This window comes from Vulpes lagopus, chromosome 9 (genome assembly GCF_018345385.1).
Source record: "Vulpes lagopus strain Blue_001 chromosome 9, ASM1834538v1, whole genome shotgun sequence".
In the NCBI taxonomy this organism is placed as follows: domain Eukaryota; kingdom Metazoa; phylum Chordata; class Mammalia; order Carnivora; family Canidae; genus Vulpes; species Vulpes lagopus.
In genome coordinates this window covers 46,555,255-46,575,478 of record NC_054832.1, presented here as the reverse complement: position 1 = coordinate 46,575,478, position 20,224 = coordinate 46,555,255, and positions in this window count along the sequence as shown.

Genomic DNA, 20,224 nt, shown 5'->3' with positions numbered 1-20,224 from the left:
TCTACTAAATGCTTGCTTATCACTTTTGCACCATCATAAAGTCAAAAAGCTGTAAGTCAAACCATTCTAAGTCAAGGACTGTCTGGAATATTCCATTAGTATAAATGATGTTATTTGTAGGTTTTTTAATAGAAAAATTTATTAAATTAAGGAGTTTCTGTCCGGCACTAGTTTGCTAAAAGCTAAATCATGAATGGATGTCAAATTTTATCAAAATCTTTTTCTGTATCTTTTGAAAAGATCTATTAACTTCTTCCGATGAATGTGATATCCAACTGGTTGATTTTCAAATGCTAAGTCAAAATTACATTTCTGGAATGAATTCCACTAAATCTTGTGCTGTTAACCACAGAAAAATTTAGTGAAAAATACTGAGAGTTCCTATTACATCCTGATGCACCTCCCCCCCCTCCGCCCCCCGTACCACCACAGGACACATATCTTTCCCACTATCAAGATTCTGCACCACAGTGGTGCATTTGTTACAATCAACGTACCTACGCTGACATATTATTATCACCCAAAGTCTATAGTTTATATTAGGGTTTCTTTTTGGTATCGTATATTCTTTGGGTTTTGGCAAATGTGTAATTAGAAGAATCCACCATTACAGTATCTATGCAATAGTTTCACTGCCCTAAAAATCCACTAAGTTTTCTGTGAATCTAAAAATGTTCTAAAAGAATAGTCTATTTAAAAAAAATGATAGGAGAGGATTTTTTATCTTGGCATAAAGCACAAATATAAAATATTAATAGGATCTGAGAAGACTAACAATTTTTCCTGAAGAATTATGGACAGCAGAGCCATTAATATTTGAAAATATCATTGATGAATATTAGAATCCCTTGACAAAAATTTCCCACCTATTATTAGAGCCAAAAAAGCACAGATTTTTTAAACTCTCTATATTTACCTAACTACAATATTTATTTTTTAAATATAGTGTTCTGATTATTAGAGGTGATTTTAATTGTCATGCTAATAAAAATGCAGAAAGATACCACCTGGAATCTCAGCTAATTTCTGCCAAAAAACTGTCTTCAATTTTATAAGCTAATGATTTAGGTGGAGGGATGTTAATTCTTATATGAAACAATACAGTTGGTTGAGTAGCAGGCCATTCATTTGTCCTTGGCAAGACAAGGCAGGTTTCATAATCTTAAAAAGTCATTTGACTGTACTCAATGAGCATCAAATTGCTTTAAATGGGCTGTCCTGTTATAATACAGATATATTAGCTTTCAGCTATGTCCTTTATCCCAAGATATAGTTGGAACTATCTTTGAAGAAATGTCCTTCTCTAATAAAACAAAGTCCACACTAATGTTTATGCTCTTTCTCACATATTGTACTTTCTTTTGATACAAATCTAGACAATAACTTGCATCATGTTATTTTAATATCTATGTTTGTGTAAACATACACATAAAAACATTTATATAGCTTATACCTAAAGCCCAAAAGAGGAAAGATAATTACTAACAAGTACAGAATCTTATCTATGTGAGTGAGTGCCTTCAGATAGCCAGAAAGTATACTATGAACAGTTAAATGTATAGAAAGGTTAGACTGAGATTCGATTTAGACAGCATTAAATAAATGTACCTATGTGTCTATATCCTGTACATTAGCTAAGCAGTCTTTAGGTATTTTACTCAATCTAGAATCTCCTTTCTCATTTTAAATGTACTAAAATTCCTCCTATCTTCTATATTTGGCTTTTAGTCAAAACATGAATCTTCGTGATACAGAAGAAAGAGATTGGACTTGTATCTGATTTTTAATTGTAACACTATCATTTACTATTGGAATGACCCTGGGCAAGTTAATTTCTATGTACCTCAGTTTTCTCATCTTGAGAAATTCTTAGATGAAAATATTAACTTAGGGACACCTGGGTGGCTCAGCGGTTTAGAGCCTGCCTTTGGCCCATGGTGTGATCCTGGAGACCCGAGATCGAGTCCCACGTCAGGCTCCCTGCATGGAGCCTGCTTCTCCATCTGCCTGTGTCTCTGCCTCTCTCTCTCTCTCTCTCTCTTTCTGTGTCTCTCATGAATAAACAAATAAAATCTTAAAAAAAAAGAAAAAGGAAATATTAACTTAAATGTATGCAAAATACTTATCAGTCCCAATACTTTGCAAGTATTGTGATCAACAATATTATCATAGCTAATATTAATATGATCCTTAAAGAGTTATATTTATAGAAATATGGTTGTTTTTATATGAAGCTGTTATAATTTCTGCTCTAAAACATACACTTTTTGAGGCAAATAAAAATGAGTTCCTTTTTACAATAATTAATTTAGAGAACAAAGTAATTCACTGGCATGTCATTATGGTTTGGTACAGTTTCGCCTATTAAACTTCATGTGTTTTTGATGTAATTCTTCATCCCGACTTCTCATATTAGCCAAATATCTGACTCCAAATGAAAAGGTCATCTCTCATGAGAATTTATATTCCATGTGGGAACTTGGAAGTGCCCCAATTCTAATTTTGCCAAGATAAGCTCTTTAGTAAAATCTTACATCTCATTTCCTTGAGGTATGTTATAAAACAACATTCTTTCTTTGGCGGAGGGGGGAATGAAAAGGCTCTATTTTTAAAACTAGAAATATTAAGCTAAATTAAAACCTTAGAACATACTTTATTAAATCCTAGTTCTGTCTCATACCCACCCACGTGCATGTGTGTGTACACATACACACACACACACACACACACACATACACACCATACACAAGTTTGCCAAAGTTAATAAATTATATTTTATTACAATTGGGAGAAATGTTTCCTTTTAGAGGAGTTCTTTCTCCCATGTCTCTGACAAAGCATCAGATATTTTAGACTTCATAATTTAATCGGGGCAAAGTATAAGGTTAAGATATTGGCTTTTTATTAAGAGTATAAACTGAGTGGCTGTGATCTCAACCTTACCCTGTCTTCTGTGTAACCAAAGTTGAAGAATATTGGTTTTTAGAAAATATCTCCTTCTCTTGAAAATGCATTTCTTTTTTTTTTATGCTTTGATAGTAAATTTCAGAACACATAAAACCTAATTACCATATAAACTCTAGATAAAATACAGCCTTCCAGGAAAAAATGTCTTAGATTTTCCACCAATCAAAACTCAGGAATCTTTAGTTGGGTATTCCTTAGTACTTACTTGTCACATTAATCATAAAACACAGAGTTGGCTCCTTCTATCTGTGATTCCACAAACTCAGAATGTGGCTGGCATCTCACAGTCTCAGATGGATGCTTGAAATGCTGCCACATTCCAGTAAACAAGAATGTGAGAAAGAAATGAGACAGCTGACTCTCCTCCTTAGGGGTACAACCTAGAAGTTGCACTACCACTTCCACCACAAACATTGGCCAGAGTGTGAGCACATGATCTCATTTAGCTTCAGCGGATGCTGGGAACTGTAGTCCTGGCTGTTTTCAACTTAAAATTGAGAAAGGAGGCAGAGACACAAAGAGCACAGAAAAGTAATTCAATCACTAAAGGAAAAAGGGATAATACACATATTTGGCAAAAGTCTCTGTCATGTGGATTGAAATCTTTGTCTATTACCACATTTCATTATATCCAAGATATCAACAGCTATAAAATGTACAATTTATATAGACTATGAAACGAATAAAAAGTTACACAATGAATTTCTTATCCCTGAGTATTTTAAATCTTTTGAAAATACTCTTGATAGATTTATTGAGAGATAGGTGTGATTAGGCTTTGGAGGTGCCATCAAAGCCCATGTTTTCCATACAGCATTTGCCTTTGTGCCTACAAAAGCATTGGTGAAGCAGCATTCTCACCTCTATGATTTCTTCAAAGACACTGATGCCATCTGTAAATGTTGATGCTGATACTTTTTGATTTTATTAGAAAGTCTCAAAAAAAAAAAAAAACGTTTTTCAGAAAATACCTAAGACTCCTATTCCTTCCTCAAATGATCTACTGACTGAAATACTGATAGGTGCATTTTTTTTCTCCATTCAGGAAACTGGAAATAACATCTAAATCTATGATATATTTTTTAAAATATGCCAGGTCAACAGGAAGTAATGGTGTTTTCGGTGTTAGATGTATCTTGATTTTGGAGATGTGAAACTGTGAAAAAATGCATTTTAGAATCAATAAATTAAGGTATTTCAATTTAGAGAGAGAATTTTGTAGAGTAGTTAAGAAGAGGAGTCTGAATGACTTTGTACAGCAAAACCACTGTTCTGCTTCATGTTGGCTGTGTGACTGTGGGCAACTTACTTACTAGTTTCCCATCTGTACATCTTACTCCAGTTTCCCATCTGTACAATGGGAATAATTACAACATCAAATGCTTAGAATTGTTGGGAAGAAACATACTAATATATGCAAAAGTTTTAAAACAGTGCTTGACATATATAAATGTTATCAAATGCTGGCTATTGTTATTACTACTTATTGAATGCTCTGGCATTGTGAAATCCATAGTCCTTGACCTACTCAGTTTTTCTTTTTATTTTTATTCCAATACTGAAATTGTATATTTTCCCAGAAAAATTATCCATTTCATCTAGGTTTTCAAATGTACTATACTACTTAGCGGCTATTCATAATATCCTTGCAATTTTTTTTTGATAATTGTTCTCTCTGAAGTAATATCTATTCTTTAATTCTGATTTTTCTTTTTTCTTTCATTCTTTTCTTGTGCCAGCTCTGACAAAGATTCAACAGTCTTTTTAATATTTTTAAAGAACTAGCTTCCAGTTTGGCACTCATTTGTGTGTGTGTGTGTGTGTGTGTGTGTGTGTGTGTGTGTGTGTGTATGGTTATTGTTCTTCAGTTCATTGTTTTTTCCTGTGTATTTATTTCAACATGTTGTCCTTTCTTGTTTTCTAATTCTAAATGTTTGTTAATTTGCCTTATGCCATCCCTTTATATGATGGTATATACTTTTAGTTTCCAAACAGAAATAATTTTTTGGGTTTTTTTTCCTTCAATTTAATATTTTACCACATTGTCATTTAAGAACATGTTCTATAGGATGTTTATTTTTTTAGGTATTATTAAGTATTCCCTTATAGCTTAGTTTCACTTTCATGATTGTTCCATATTTGCCTCTAAAAGAGTGGTTTTGAATTCACTGGAATTTAAGCTCTACATATCTATTTCAACTTATCAACTGTGGTTAAATCTTTTATCTCAATGGCCACTGTATCAACAAAGGTCACTGGCAGGCTGAGATTGATAAAAGCACTAGACACAAGCAATGCTTGGATACGGCAACAGTATTTACTTACCTAAGGACTTCAAACTGAGTTGAGTCTAGTCAGAATACATAACACAGTACTCTGCAACACTATCTTATATATACAGGGTTGAATCCCCACTGGGGAGATATAGAGTTACTGAAGAGAATATCTGAGACAAGGATGGCCACATCAGCCTTTATAGAAACTTAACACCCTATGGATTTTTTACCATATATATAACTCTGAGCAATTCTGCAATAGATTTGTATGGATATGTGCTTGGGACCAATTCACCTGGATCTGACTGGCCTCATCAATCACAGAGTTATTCAATATAAAAAATGGTTATGCACATATATTTTTTAGTTCAGTAATTCTCCTTCTTTCAGTCATACTTCCTGTGTGCTCATGTTTACCAACTTGATACTTGGCAGGAGGAGAGAACACTTAGTTGTCAGTGACTATTCCTCTAGTGAGTTTGGGATGGGTGGGAATGTTCCTGGGATAGAGAGGCTCCAGTCTTATGATCAGGTAACCTATCTCCATTTGTCCAGTAAGCCTAGCCCTAACACTGTTATGGACTAATTGTGTTCCTGCTAAATCCTTATGTTGAAGCCCTAACCCTCAATTTGATGTTTGTAGATGGGGACCTTGAGAGGTATTTAGATTTATGAGGTCATAAGGGATGAGGTCCTCATAATGGGATCGGTGCCCTTTTAAAAAGAAGCCAAAGAGTTTGTGCTCTCTCTTTTTTCTTTCTCTCCGACCCTCCCTCCCTCCCTCCTTCCCTCCTCTCACACAATGAGGAAAGACCATATGAGGACATCTGCAACCCAAGTTAAGATCCCTCAGAAGATACCAATCCTGCTGGCACCTTAATCATCCACTTCCAGTCTCCAGAACTGAGAGCAATAAATTCCTGTTGTTTTAATCACTGTGTCTGTGGTATTTTGTAATAGTAGCCAGAGCTGATTAAGACAAATTTTTCTGCTCCTTTTCAAGATTTGCTGTTCTTGGGGTAAAGTGGTGGGAGAAGATGGGAAGGAACAAAATGATTAGGATAAATTCCTTTGTTGCCTCCTATTAAGAAAGGGTTTATTCTGCTATTTTCCTCCTTCAAGTGGCCATGGAGCAAGTCAATATATGCCTCATGTATGGTGAGAAGAGGAAATAAAAAAATGAAAAATCTACCTATTTGACACCTAACACTTTTTTTTAATTCTGAATAAAATTTTAATTCAAGCATAAATTTAGATTTACAGAAAAGTTATATAAATAGTACACAGAACTCCTTCTCTTCTTCATCCATCCTTCATCCCTAATGTTAATACTTTATGAAACTATGGTATATTTGCCAAAACTATAGTACATTACTATGACCTAAACTCCAGACTTTACTTGGGTTTTACCAGTTTTTCACTCATGTCTTTTTTAGTTCTGAGATCCAATTCAGGATGCCACACTGCATTTTAGACATGACTCTCTTTTAGTTCAAAGAGGCCACCTGTTTGGGAGCTATGGTCTGAAAATCTACAGCATTACAATGGACCTTTCTACATTTTCCATTTCAAATTTATCCACACCTTACTACTTGCAGTTCACCCAAATTGTGGCCTTGTGTGACCGATCGTGCTAATTTTCCTGACTCAAATACTCTATTTTTAACACTATTATCCCTTCTAGAACTAGTAAAAAAAATAATTTTTTTTGAAGACTTCCTGAATGTACCCACATCCACCCCAACAGAACTAAATGCTCACTTCACTGAGCTACATTATACTTCTTTTACATCCTACCATAGAATTCAGAGTCTGAATTATATCTTAGGTGACTGTAATGTGTCATTCTCTTTTGTTAGACCAGTCTTTCTCAACTACTCTTTTTCTGCCTTGACATATACACATTCCCATCAGAAATACAGATTTGGTGCTGCAGTGATTCTCAACAGAAAAATTATGTGAATCTTTCTCCAACGATGCATTCTCTCATATCCCCAGATACATACATAAACTCTGCAATGAAATTAATGTGTGTGTGTGTGTGTAGATAGATAGGTGTGTGCATGTGTGTGTATGTGTGTGTATAGGCAGATGTTATAGCAATCAATATTTTAGCTTCTGCACCGATGTGTTGACAAATAATTTTTTTCAAAGAAATCAAAGCTTTGTAGGAGTAAAACAACTCATGTGGAAACAAGGTAGGTCCCATTAGTGTGATGTCTTAAAGTCTGAATGATAAGAATCTAAGATCTGTTTTTTACTACCTTTACTACTGGATATTTACTTAAATACTCTAAGCCTCCATTTCTTCATTTATATAATGTAAGTAGTAATAATAACATCTACTTTAGAGGATTGCTTTTGAAATTTTTTGAATTTTTAAAAATTTTTCTATAGGGTTATGTATGTAGGACTCTTGACATGTGGTAAATGCTGTATAAATGTTACGATGATGAGCACAAAGAGGATGAGATGGATGGAATGGGAAGAGAGATTTGAAAAGGAACATGTTTTAGGCAAAACTAATCCACAGGGGCAGAATTTAGGATACAGGTTATCCCTGGGAATAGATGTCGTGATCGAATAGTGCATAAATTGGAACTCTGGGGGCTGGAAATATTCTGGTTCTTGATCCAAGTGCTGGTTATGTGGGTTTCTCCCACATCAAAAATTCATCAAGCTGTGTAATTGTGATGTGAGCACTTTTCTATACGTATGCTGTACTTTAATAAAAATACGATTTTTTTAAAAAGTTCTCGACACTCCCACCATCAACTGCTCTGTGCCTTACACATAATATTTACTGTAGTCAATTAACACTTTTGCATGGCACTGCTCATCAATCTTTAGGCTTTTTAAATTATCTTATACTTAAAAACAGATTGTTTTCATGATTCATTTTGTCAGACTCTGCCTCTTGAAATTTTTCTTTCAATTTCTCCAAATACTAACTTAGCAGCATCTTTCATTTTCAAATATGCACAGATGAGTTTTAAAATATACTGATGTCCATCAGAGTACTTTACAAAAATTTAAATCAGGGATTTTGGTGAATAGAATCATAACATGATTTTAGATCTAGCTATCAGTGAGAGAATGAATAATCTAAACGAGGTAATGATAGCTCCATGTTTTTTTTAATTAAACCATATTATTTAATGCTTTGAGTTTAAAAGATTTGAAACATAATATAAATTGTTTTAAGTATATTCATTGTTGAATTCATGCTGAAATACATCTCAAATCTCTATCATGTACATCTTTCGTTCAAAATTCAATTGTATGACAAATCATGCAAAAATATACATTACACCTAACCTATCTAAAACTCTATTGATGCTATATTATTTAAACTTCTGCACAACTGAACATTATTTGCTTTTCATTAGCCTTATACTTCAGTAAGGGAAGGATCAATGCATACAAATGTCCAGTTCTTCGCTATTGGAGTCAACAAGTAGATGATTAGAGTGAACCAGGCCTCCTGCCTTCTCCTCACTTCCTTTCTCACCCACCTTAATCCTTAACACACATAGGCACACCCAAAAGAGCAAGCACAAAAGGACAATTATCACATTTCAATTCCACATTCCTCCTCATTTTTGCATATAGATCTACACATATAAAAGGGTCTGCATGCCCACATGCCATATGTTAAGCAATCCTGGCTTGCAGAAACTGTGGAGTGCTTGGTGGAATTTGTAGATGTGCATTTATTTAAAGCTTTGCAGGGTTGCACGGCTCTGCAGAGTTCCTTGGGATTGCCCTTACGTTACCACCACAGTAAGAATGGGACTACCTCTCTTTGACCTGCTTACAACTCAATTCCATCCTCAACCTTTTCTGATAATCTGAGGCCCGTTACTTGGATATTAAGCAGATACGTGTGTTTCCAACCCCAGTATGTTGGCTTCTTATCTATTTCTCTGAGCAGTTCCATCCTCAGGCTCAAGCAGGAATTTATTCTGGTTTTAGTGATATTATCCTGCCATCATCCAGCCGGCTCACATCCTCTGCACCATCTGTTTGTGATATATCTTCACTACAGCTTTTGTTACAAGAAGGAAAGGATTTAACTGGAATTACTTTTTTCTTTGATAAGCACATTATTATAACTTCAAAAACCTTGGAGTTACTGTTTGTTATATGTTCAAGGATATTAATTTGAATTTTAAAAAAAGCTTCAGTGTTAATGTGGTACCCTTTTTTCTAGGTATGTATTTTTTCAACAATAAGAAATACTACTAAGAGTTTTGACTAATACTTGTTTTCTTGTCCTTCCCAATGTTTTAATAACTGTACATAGTCCTTCAAGTAGTTGATACTATAGCAGACCTCTTTCTAACTATTAAATTCCAGAGAGAAGGGGAAGCTGGATTTGATTCAGTAAATATTGATGAACTAGTAAGGATGACAAGAATATCATATTTTATTTCCCCTGATATAAAAATTAAATAGAGTTCCTTTCCATTAACATTCTCTCAATTTTCCTGCTACTTCACTCTAGTTAATACATTACCAAATAACAGTCAGTTATTTCATTTGTTCAGGAATTCCCCCATTTCATTGTGCCTCATCTTAAATTCCATCCAATCAAACTTTTTTTTTTTTCTAGAGTGGTGGAGATTCTCTAGGGAGAAGAGTGGTAGGGATTCTCATCAACAGGCAATTTCCTCGATTTCCTTTCAGTTTTACACACACACACACACACACACACACACACACACAAAATCCTAATTCTTAGCTTAAGATTTTTGATAGCTTCTATAATTAGTAGTCTTGGATATATAAAAGAGGTAGAGCCTCATGCTGATAAATGTTTAACCACCGGTTCTTAGGAATAGAATGGGGGCGGGGGGGTGGAAGCCCTCTGAATTACAGCATGTTTGCATTTCCATAGGGTAAATACTCCCTCCATGGCTGAATGAAACATCATTGAGTATGCTATCAGGATGTCATTCCAGAGGACAGTTTGTTAGGGCAAACAGTATGGGAAGAAGAGTACAATATGCATCTGGAAGGGCAAACAAAACACCTTAGCTCACCACATAAAACAATGAATTTTATGAGTTGAAGATGAGAGATTTGGTAGATGAGGTTTTTCTTGTACTTAAGATGTGTATTTTGTTTTTAAAAAAAATCCATATTTAAATACTGTTCCAAACATACATGCCTTCTCTATCTTGTGTGCATACCCAGATCTTTGCTACAGATTTACATGTAATTTCTGAACACAGTAAGGAATTTAAAAATTAATTTTGTCATTTTTATAGTGAGTTTGATGTGATTTAAAGTTAAAATAATATGTATTTATTTTTGTAAATTTTTATAAAAGATTTATTTCCTTGAGGGAGAGTAAGAGAACATGAGTGAGGAGGGGCAGAAGGAGAAGGAGGTTCCCTGAGCACAGAGACCAATGTGGGGCTCTACCCCAGGACTCTGGGATCATGACTTAAGCCGAAGGCAGATGCTTAACTGACTGAACCACCCACGTGCTCCTAAAGTTAAAATAATATTTAATTAGTATTTTATTAAAACTTTATTTTAAAATTAATTTGTAAAATCTATAGTATCGTACAAATTTTAACATTTCCCATTTTACAAGTGGTGAACACTATTTTATGAACTTTGAATTAATTATGGAAGACTAAGCATGATTTATTGATAATTCCTAAAAAATAAGTTAGATTTGGTGTATGGACAAAGGTATATAGTAAAGTATGTACTGAAATTAAAATTCATGGTGTTGAAAACAGAAAAAGGCTTTTTTTCACTTGCTAATATTTAAAATTCATATATTTTATAGTTTTAAAAATATAAACTAGTGGGACACCTGGGTGGCTCAGCGGTTAAGCATCTGCCTTTGGCTCAGGTCATGATCCTGAGGTCCTGGGATCCAGTCCCACATCAGGATCCCTGTGGGAAGCCTGCTATGTTTGCTATGTCTCTGCCTCTCTATATCTCTCATGAATAAATGAATAAAATATTTAAATTATATATATATATAGATATATATACATAAACTAGCATGATTTTATACTTTTTGTGATTTGATTCCAAATGATGACATAATGCTCTAAGCTACCACGTGCAAGCACTTTCCATAAAACAATTCCATGGAGGTATAAATACTCCTTTTTTCCAGTATGAAAATCAAACTGCATACAATTGTTAGTACATTTTCTCTTAACATTGGCATTTAAAATACTAGACATTCTGACATCTCAATCAGTAATTTTGATCAGAAATATGTAAGTTTTGTTCCTAAAAAGGAAATGTTATTTATAAAATAAATAATATATTTTTATTCTGTGTTTATTATTAACTTATTTTTTTTCAACACCATGTTTGCACCCAGGATGGATGGTGAGGTATGATCTAAAGACAGTGTCTGACCTCTTATGTATTTGTTATAACCAATCGTTTAAAAATACAGGATAAATTAATAATCTTGTATTCTCTGTGTCATGGAATAATACTCTAGCTCACATCAGAAAGTCTGAATTAAAAGTTAAAAAACATATATTTCTAATTATAAAATAACACACCAGTATTTATTAAAAAATAATATAAAAATCTTATAAAAGCAGAAAAGCCTCAAACAAATTTATTAACAGATAGCCAGTAATCTCAATTTTTCATTTCGATCACCATTAACATAAACATTTTAGCGTGTAAGTTTTCAGTAATTCTTCATTTATATACTTACATGCATACAGAGATATGTACTTTCTTTTTTAAAAAAAATATTGTTTTGTAATATGCATTGCTTTGTAGCCTCTTGTCCTATACTATGAATATTTTACAATGTGATGAGAATTTTCTAACATGGTTTTTATTTTATACATTGTAGTACATTATATTAGTGAACTAGAATTTGTTTAAATCATCCTCTTTTTATTTATGATGTCATTCTTACTTTGTTTTTATAGACAATGGAACTAATAAATATTCCTGTTTTGGTCCACAACTGCATTGATTTGTTTGGAAAAAGTTTCAGAGCTTTTGTCACACGAACTTCAAGACTTCTGATACAAATAACAAATTTGCCAGTTAAAAAATGTGCCCAATTATACTAACATTGGCAGTAGAAGTACCTGTTTTCTACATTCTCACCAGCACTGGGCATTACTATTTCATCTCTGCCAGTTTTTTCATAGCAACTTTAGATTAATTATACTTCTGCATTTCAATTATTTTTGCTTAAGATGAAAATGGCATCCAAACATACACCAGAGGACATAAATGCATGCTCATACACTCTTACTAATAGGAAGGACCATGTCTGCCACTACTTGTTGGGCATTATAAGAAAATTCTCTTAGGGACGCCTGGGTGGCTCAGTGGTTGAGCGTCTGCCTTTGGCTCAGGGCATGGTCCTAGAGTCTTGGGATGAGTCCCGCATTGGGCTCCCCACAGGGAGTCTGCTTCTCCCTCTGCCTCTGTTTCTGCCTCTCATGAATAAGTAAATAATCTTAAACAAAAAAAAAAAAAAAGAAGAAAAACAAAATTCTCTAGCATCTCTCCCATTTCCACATGTCCTGTGATACCTTTTGTCCTGGACTATCTTTTCAAGGATACTTGTCTGGGGAATAACCATTAGCTATTTGTTTCCATTCCAAGATAATAAAGAGATACTTCTGTTTGTGGCAAAGGTTGAACAGGTTTGCTTACAGCCACTTTAATGGAATGAGGTTTCCTAAGTTCATGTTGCCTCAGTTGTGACATAAACCCTACTGTCTTAACACATCCTCCTTGGTTGCCCTTCACCCAGGCCTATGGGACTCGGGTAACAATGCAAACATGAAGTTAATGGTGTCTGCGCTATTGCAAGTAATAAAGTCCTTTGTCTCTGTGTCAAGAGTCTTGTATCTTCCATCAATACCTATGAAACTGGGAGGCCCACTTGTTAGCTTGCAATTAGGGTAAAATTACATGCCCTTCAAAGAAGATCTTGATTTGCTGGAATATATACATACTTCTAGAGACTTTAGGCTAGAGTGCCATGTTATTCAAACATTCTTTCAGTGAGCTAGAGAGCTTTGCATAGATAGTAGGAGGGAAAGTGGGAGGAAGTGAAAAAGTAAGAGAGGTAGAGAGAAAAAGAGGAATACATATATGTTTTGTGGCCATAGTTTAATACTGAGACCTACTAGTCAAAAAATTTGGAATTTTTGGCCAAGTTCAAGAAAGTCACCCCAAGAAACAGATGAACCACCTTAATTCCTGTTTTAGAAAGATTACAGATGGATTTTAATCAATTAATCAGTAACTCAGAAGGCTGGATACATGTGAAAAAGGTCATTTTTGAATACGGACCATTGATTTCAAAATGTATTACTTATAATGTAACATTACTGTAAATTGTAGAGTCATGAATTTATGCAAGACAAAAATCACCAGAAGGAGTATAAACAGGCCTTTAGAGAATCAAACATTTAACAAATTATTCTAATAAATTGATTTTTGATCTAAAGTTAATTCCAGTTTACTGTAACAGTGATAAGATAAAGTAGCAATGTTTGTTTAGTATTTTAATTGACAAAATGTATTGAAATTTTACTATGTATGAAGCATCAACAGTAAATGTTTCCCCTTTTTTATCTAGAATTTAAGTAAGGTTCTTAATATTTGCCATACCTGTTTTGGTTTACTTATTTTTTTTTTCTTTTTTCTTTTCCTTTTTTTAGGAGAGTAAGCTCTGTTGTTTCTTATATTAAAAAATGCATTGAAAAAAAAAAAAAAAAAAAAAAAAATGCATTGTCAGAAAGGGTATTGATAAAATAAATGCTGAATTTTGTTCTAGTCAACATTACAATCATTTATATTTTACCTAAACAAACAAACAAAAATAATTCAAATGATTTCTTACTTCATTAGAGGTGTTTGCCAGATTCTCATTTCCACTGTACTTCAGAGACTTATCACAAGATGCAGAGCTTCTACTTGCTTCAAAGAAAACGCTTAACATGAAAAATATAAACACAAATAACAAAGGCCAAGAATTTGTCATGTTGTGACTACATGTCTTGTACTACATTCTGTTTCCAGAATTAATTTAGGAATTAAAAGGACAAATAAAAATGAATAGTAAGCTTGATTCTTACTGTTGTCATTCAATATATCATTTTCCCGTGGTTACCTTTAACATTATGAATTTTCAATATGGCATCAGTTATCATAATATCCGAAAAATTATTATACATAAAATTGAAAGACCTGGGTTCTGGTTTCAGGATGCCAATGACATGTGTATTATCTTTTCAGCTCTCTGGGGCTGGTATGTAAATTTAGTGGGATGATTTCACTGGTTATTGACATTTTAAGAAGTCACAGCAATGGATGAGAATATGCAAAAAGCTATAGTAGTAAAATAGTGGAATACAGAAATACTAACATTTTGCATGTAAATGGAGAGGGATCACCTACATCTCCAAATCCATAAACCAATACTAACCAGTCCTTAACTAGATGATCCTTAAGATTCTATAATCGATGATTTAGTCTGACCTAACAAACCCTTGAAATACTAAGTCATTGCTATTAGTGATAATAAAAATGATTTCTACAACTGGCATTTGTCACTACAAACAAATGACTAAACGTTGCCAAAGAAATATCTAGGATAACAAAAGTAAATAATTTATCTTGTTTTCCAAGAATAGTGTAGAGAGCTAAAGATGTGTTGGGGCACCTGAGTGGCTCAGTTAGGTAAGCATCAGACTCTCGGTTTCAGCCATGAAACCAAGATAGAAAGTAAAGTCATGATCTCAGGGTCATAAGACTGAGCCCTCACTAGGCTCCTTGCTCAGTGTGGAGTCTGCTTTGAGATTCTTTCTCCCACCCTCTCCCTCTGCTCTTCCCCTCCCCACCTTGCTCATATACCCTCTCTCTGAAATAAATAAATAAAATCTTAAAAAAAAAAAAAGGATATGCCATGTGTCCTTAATATAAGCAGGAAACTTCCCTAATTTTATTTTTTTCAATATTTATAACTGATGTTAGATGAGGAGCTGGTATCTAGAAATTAACAAAAGGACTGAATTTATAATAACAATAAAATAGAAAATTATTAAATATTCATGCTGCATATTGCAGAAATCTCTCATGCTGCATTATGTATCACTCTGGTACTCTCATATTAATCAGACCTTTGCCATTTCCAATATTTCTGAATACACAAAAAGCTAATTTATAAAATATCCTATCAACTAAAAAGCCAACTCAAAAATATTTATTAAGTGCTTACTATATGCAAGATACTATAATGTGTAAAGCAAAAGATACATATAAATAAGATGTAACTTTTTTCTAAAAGTATGTATAATTTATCAAAGGCAATGAAATAGACATATACATAACTGATTTCCTGAACAGAGGATTTTTGACAATAAAGATTTTTTTTTTCTCTTGAGGAGGGATAATTAATTCTACCTGAAGAACTGAGAAGTACCCAAGAGTGGTTGGCAACTGATCTGGACCAAGAAGGAAGGCTAGGATATTCATTAACAGAGATGACAAAAATGAGAATTCCATATGGAGGGGGAGAGAATCATGAACCAGGAACAAAGATAGGAAATCTCAGAATATTTTCTGGGAGTGCTAGGTTATCCAGTGTATGGTGGTTGCAACAAGTTCAGAAGATAGAAAGTAAAGAAATACAGAACTAAATCCATTTATGGAGCTATCTCCTGAAGATCTCTGTTTTATTCTGTGCGTAATGGGATGCCACCAAAGGTTCTAAGGATAAGAACAACATGAGAGCTGTACTTTAAGTGAGACACCTGCCCTAGCCTTCGTCGTCTTCACATTTTTATGCACAGTACTGAGTGCTTCTGAGTTTGTTTTCTCAACTGTAAAACTGAACTATTAATCATAACTGTTCTATGAGAAAGATAAGATTAAAATGATTTAGCGTATGTCAAATCCTAACACAAATACAGACTCAATAAATATTATTTCCCCACCTGCAAATTTGTTTAATGATGAGCCTTTGAATCAAAGAAAATAAATCATTATCACACTGATCCTTGTGTTCAATAATTTTTTGAAAAGTTAGTAACACATAGGTAAGGTACGTTTTTTCTTCATAATGCATGGTGACTTTTCTCAACCAAACTCTTTTTATAAAAGAGAACATTCTATACTCTGGTTATGCTATGTAGCATTTATGCACAATGTGTTCAACTAGCATGACCATCTGTCTACATAAATGACTCCAACTTTAGGAAATAGATATATATATTTGCTACAAAATCTGTAGTCCAAAGTTTTACATAAAGTTCATTGAGGTAGGGAAATGACAAAATATGAATAATAGAAAATAGGTTTTAGAGTTTCTAGGAAAGAAGAATAGTAGTGTACAAATCAGTGATGGTTGTACTGTGCATACATTTTGTTTTGTACTGTGAGCCCATTCTCCATCAGATATGAATGTTTTCTTTTATATTACAGAATTTACAACCATATAGCTTGTATACCAGCACAGCAACCCAGCCTAAGCTAGCCAAATAAAACCTATGTTAGCTATCTACACATATAACTCATTACTTTTCATACTGTTAATCAGCTCAAGGGAAAATGAAGGCTGTCACTTCCCCTCCACAGGTTCACCAAAAAAGTATATTTGATACTTTTAATGGTTTTAAAAATTGCTATAGGGATTCTAGGTGTAGCTTAATTATTGCCAGTCTTTAGGAACTCAAAAGGAAAAAGCAAACACATAACCACAACCAAGAATACACTTAAGCTGTGCACGTTTTAATTATCAAACAATTAATTTCCGTCAATAAAGGGAAATTTGCTGAACTTTCAGCAGGCCAGCAAATAAATTTTGTTTCTTCACTATAAAAAAAACTAGCCTAAAGACTCTACAAAAGTGGGTCTTCCCTCTCTGCTCTCCTTAACCTCTCCCTTCCGGCTTATCCCTACATCCAAAAGCAAGGCATTGCAGCTTCCTAAGCGATCGCCTAAAACCATCTCCAATGTGTAAGCTTCTATTATTTGATGGTATTCCATCTGCAATCCAAAAGTGTACTGGTTGACATTAATTATCTGTTTTGGCCAATGTACTTCATGAATTAAGACATGTCATTATCCAAATACCACTTCATTTTTCACTACGTAGACAATCTTAAAGGAAGGAAAGACAATACTTTGAAGCTACATAAGAGCAGATAAAATTTAAAATACTACACAAAATAAAGGAGAAATAATTTCCACCTCACATTTGCTTCAAAAGTTTCAAAGATTGGGGTTCAATTTAGAGGGGAAAAAATTCTCAAAATTATATTATTTATCTAACTCTCTGGAGTCTGGAAACCAGATAAAAAATATGTATCACATGAGATTGTATTTTTCTCATGAGATTTCTGGCATTTTTGCCTGCCTGTAGAGTTAGTAATGCATGGGAGAATAATGAATCTTTTCGAAGTTGGCAGTATAGAGTCCAATACCTGACAGTGAACAAAAGTACCAGTAAAAAATTCCAACCTGGAGGTGAAAGTTTCCAGAAGACAAAAATCAGTTGGCTTTGTGAAAAAAGAGAATGGCCATGGGAACAGTTTCGTCTTTTCTTCGAGTGATTAGCAGGTACTATGAGGTGAATTTGACATAATCACTGGTACCATAATTTTTATAATTGACAAATTTTACTTATGATGCTTTTACAAAGAAATTCAGCACTAAAATCATAGTTATTTCTGAAAAACATGCCATTGGAATGACTTCAAACAATTAACTGCACTGGAACTATTTCCTCTAATTTCTTCTAAATTTATAAATTCTTACTTTGTAGGCTTGTGTCATTCTGCCTTTCGTGATCTGTACCAGGGAAATGGATCAAGATGTGAGTTCATGAAAACAAGGATGGAACACAGAACCCAGTCCAGATTTCAATCAGAGTGTCAGTGAAATTATAAATCTGAGACCTCTGACTTCTTCATCTATAAAACCTTTATAGACTTCCACATACAAAATTGTCTTCTCAATAGAATGTATGACTTTGTCAAAGAATGAAGAACGGTGGAACCACAAAGACATTTTTATTAACTTGCCCTTTTTAAAGGAATTCAGACATCACTTAATATCTATGTGGGGGGCGGAAATATCTATGTGGGAGTTAGGGAGCAGGGAAATTCCTTCTACTCTACAAAAGGGGAATCCCAAACTGCATCTTTCAATATGCCTGAGAAGTCTTTAGTGGCAGAAACAATCTGTAGCAGTCTGAATGTTACTCTTCCTGAATCACAAATTTCTCTTTCGCAGGTTTTTGTGAATCATTTCCATTTTTAAGAAGATACGGATAGCCAGGCAAATGTCCACATATTTCTCTTCTATATTTTGACACTATGTGGATTTCCATCAAGATATAGTTTAGCTTCAAAAATATGGTTAACTAGGAAATAGCTGGAGGCTGCTTCAATAAGTCAGAAAGATAAATTTTAAGAGATATGTGCATATAATCAAAGCTTGAAATTCACTTCTACAGGAAATCAATAAGCTATTTTAGAAGGATTGAAAAGGGATTTTATTCATATAGAGATAAAACTGGCATTTGTCATAATATTAGATAGACAAAAAATGACAAGAATTATGTGTACTTGTGCTTTATGAAAAAATTTAACATATGCAAGATGGAGACATCTTTCTTCACTTTTGAAAACTATTGCTGAATATATTATGGAATAAAATTCAGAGAATGTATGCTTGTGTGTTTATGTCTGTGTGTGTATGTGAGGGGGGAGTATACTGTGATATTTTTTTTTAAATGAGGGTAATGTGGTAAAAAAAGAATCCCTTGATATTAAAAAAATAAGTTAAAATATATTTTTGTGTCTCCTTTTACATAAATATTGTCTTACCATTGGGAAATAGTAACCAATCCAGGAAACAAAACATTTATCAACCATTATTCACGTTAAACTAACAGATGAGATGATGGTAATTGGAAGATTACAATTAGAAAAGGTATTTCCCACAGGTTAGGGAAGTAGGAGGTAGCAATGATACTAGGCTGCTGAGCATTTGTACCAAAATACTCTTGTGGATTTATCTATTCTGAAAAAGAGTTAAAACTCACACTATTTTCACTAAATTCGGATGATAATATTAAATCTAATTCTCTCCTATGCCTCAGTCATGTCCTGACAGACACCATCATGAACTATCACTCTCGACAAACTGCTTTAATTACACACTAACGTGTTACACTAGTGCCTTAGAACAACATTCTCCGTAGGCATCCTAATGCCAAAATAACTGCCTTCACAGTTAATTGTCTAATCTACCCTGTTTAGTCTGTCCTTTAACATCTCCTCAGTGTGTTTGCATGTTTACACTACATTATCATTCAACTTGCTCATATAATACTTTGGAGAGCTTCATTTTGTGTCACTTACATCAATGTACATCTTCCCCCAAATCAATATCTTCTCTTTCCTTATATTCTCTCTGTTTAACGTTCAAATGTTATTAGAGATTAAAGACTGTTGAATATTTTGCTAATGGGAAGATTCTGGGTTAACTTGATGCTAGTATCATGTACTTCATACTTCCTAATGGCATTTTTTTTAAAGATTTTATTTATTTGAGAGAGAGAGCAAGAGAGAGCGAGAGCAGAAGCAGGGGGAAGGACAGAGGGAGAGGGAGAAGCAGACTCTCCACTGAGCAGGACGCATCCCAGGACCCTGGGATTGTGACCTAAGCTGAAGGCAGGCATTTAACCAACTGAGCCATCCAGGAGCCCCCTTAATGGCATTTTAAGAAGAAAATTAGTTGAAGATAGTTATGATCATATCTGTTTTATATAAAGGAAACTGAGCATTGCAGGGGGAGGGGAGATGTGCTACAGCAATATCAGCTGCAAAAATACATATAGAAATATGGACTGGTAGCAAATAGCATCAGCTTAATACTAGTTCAATTCAGTAATAAATAGATTACTGAGGACTGGGACTGGTTACACTTACTACAGACTCTTG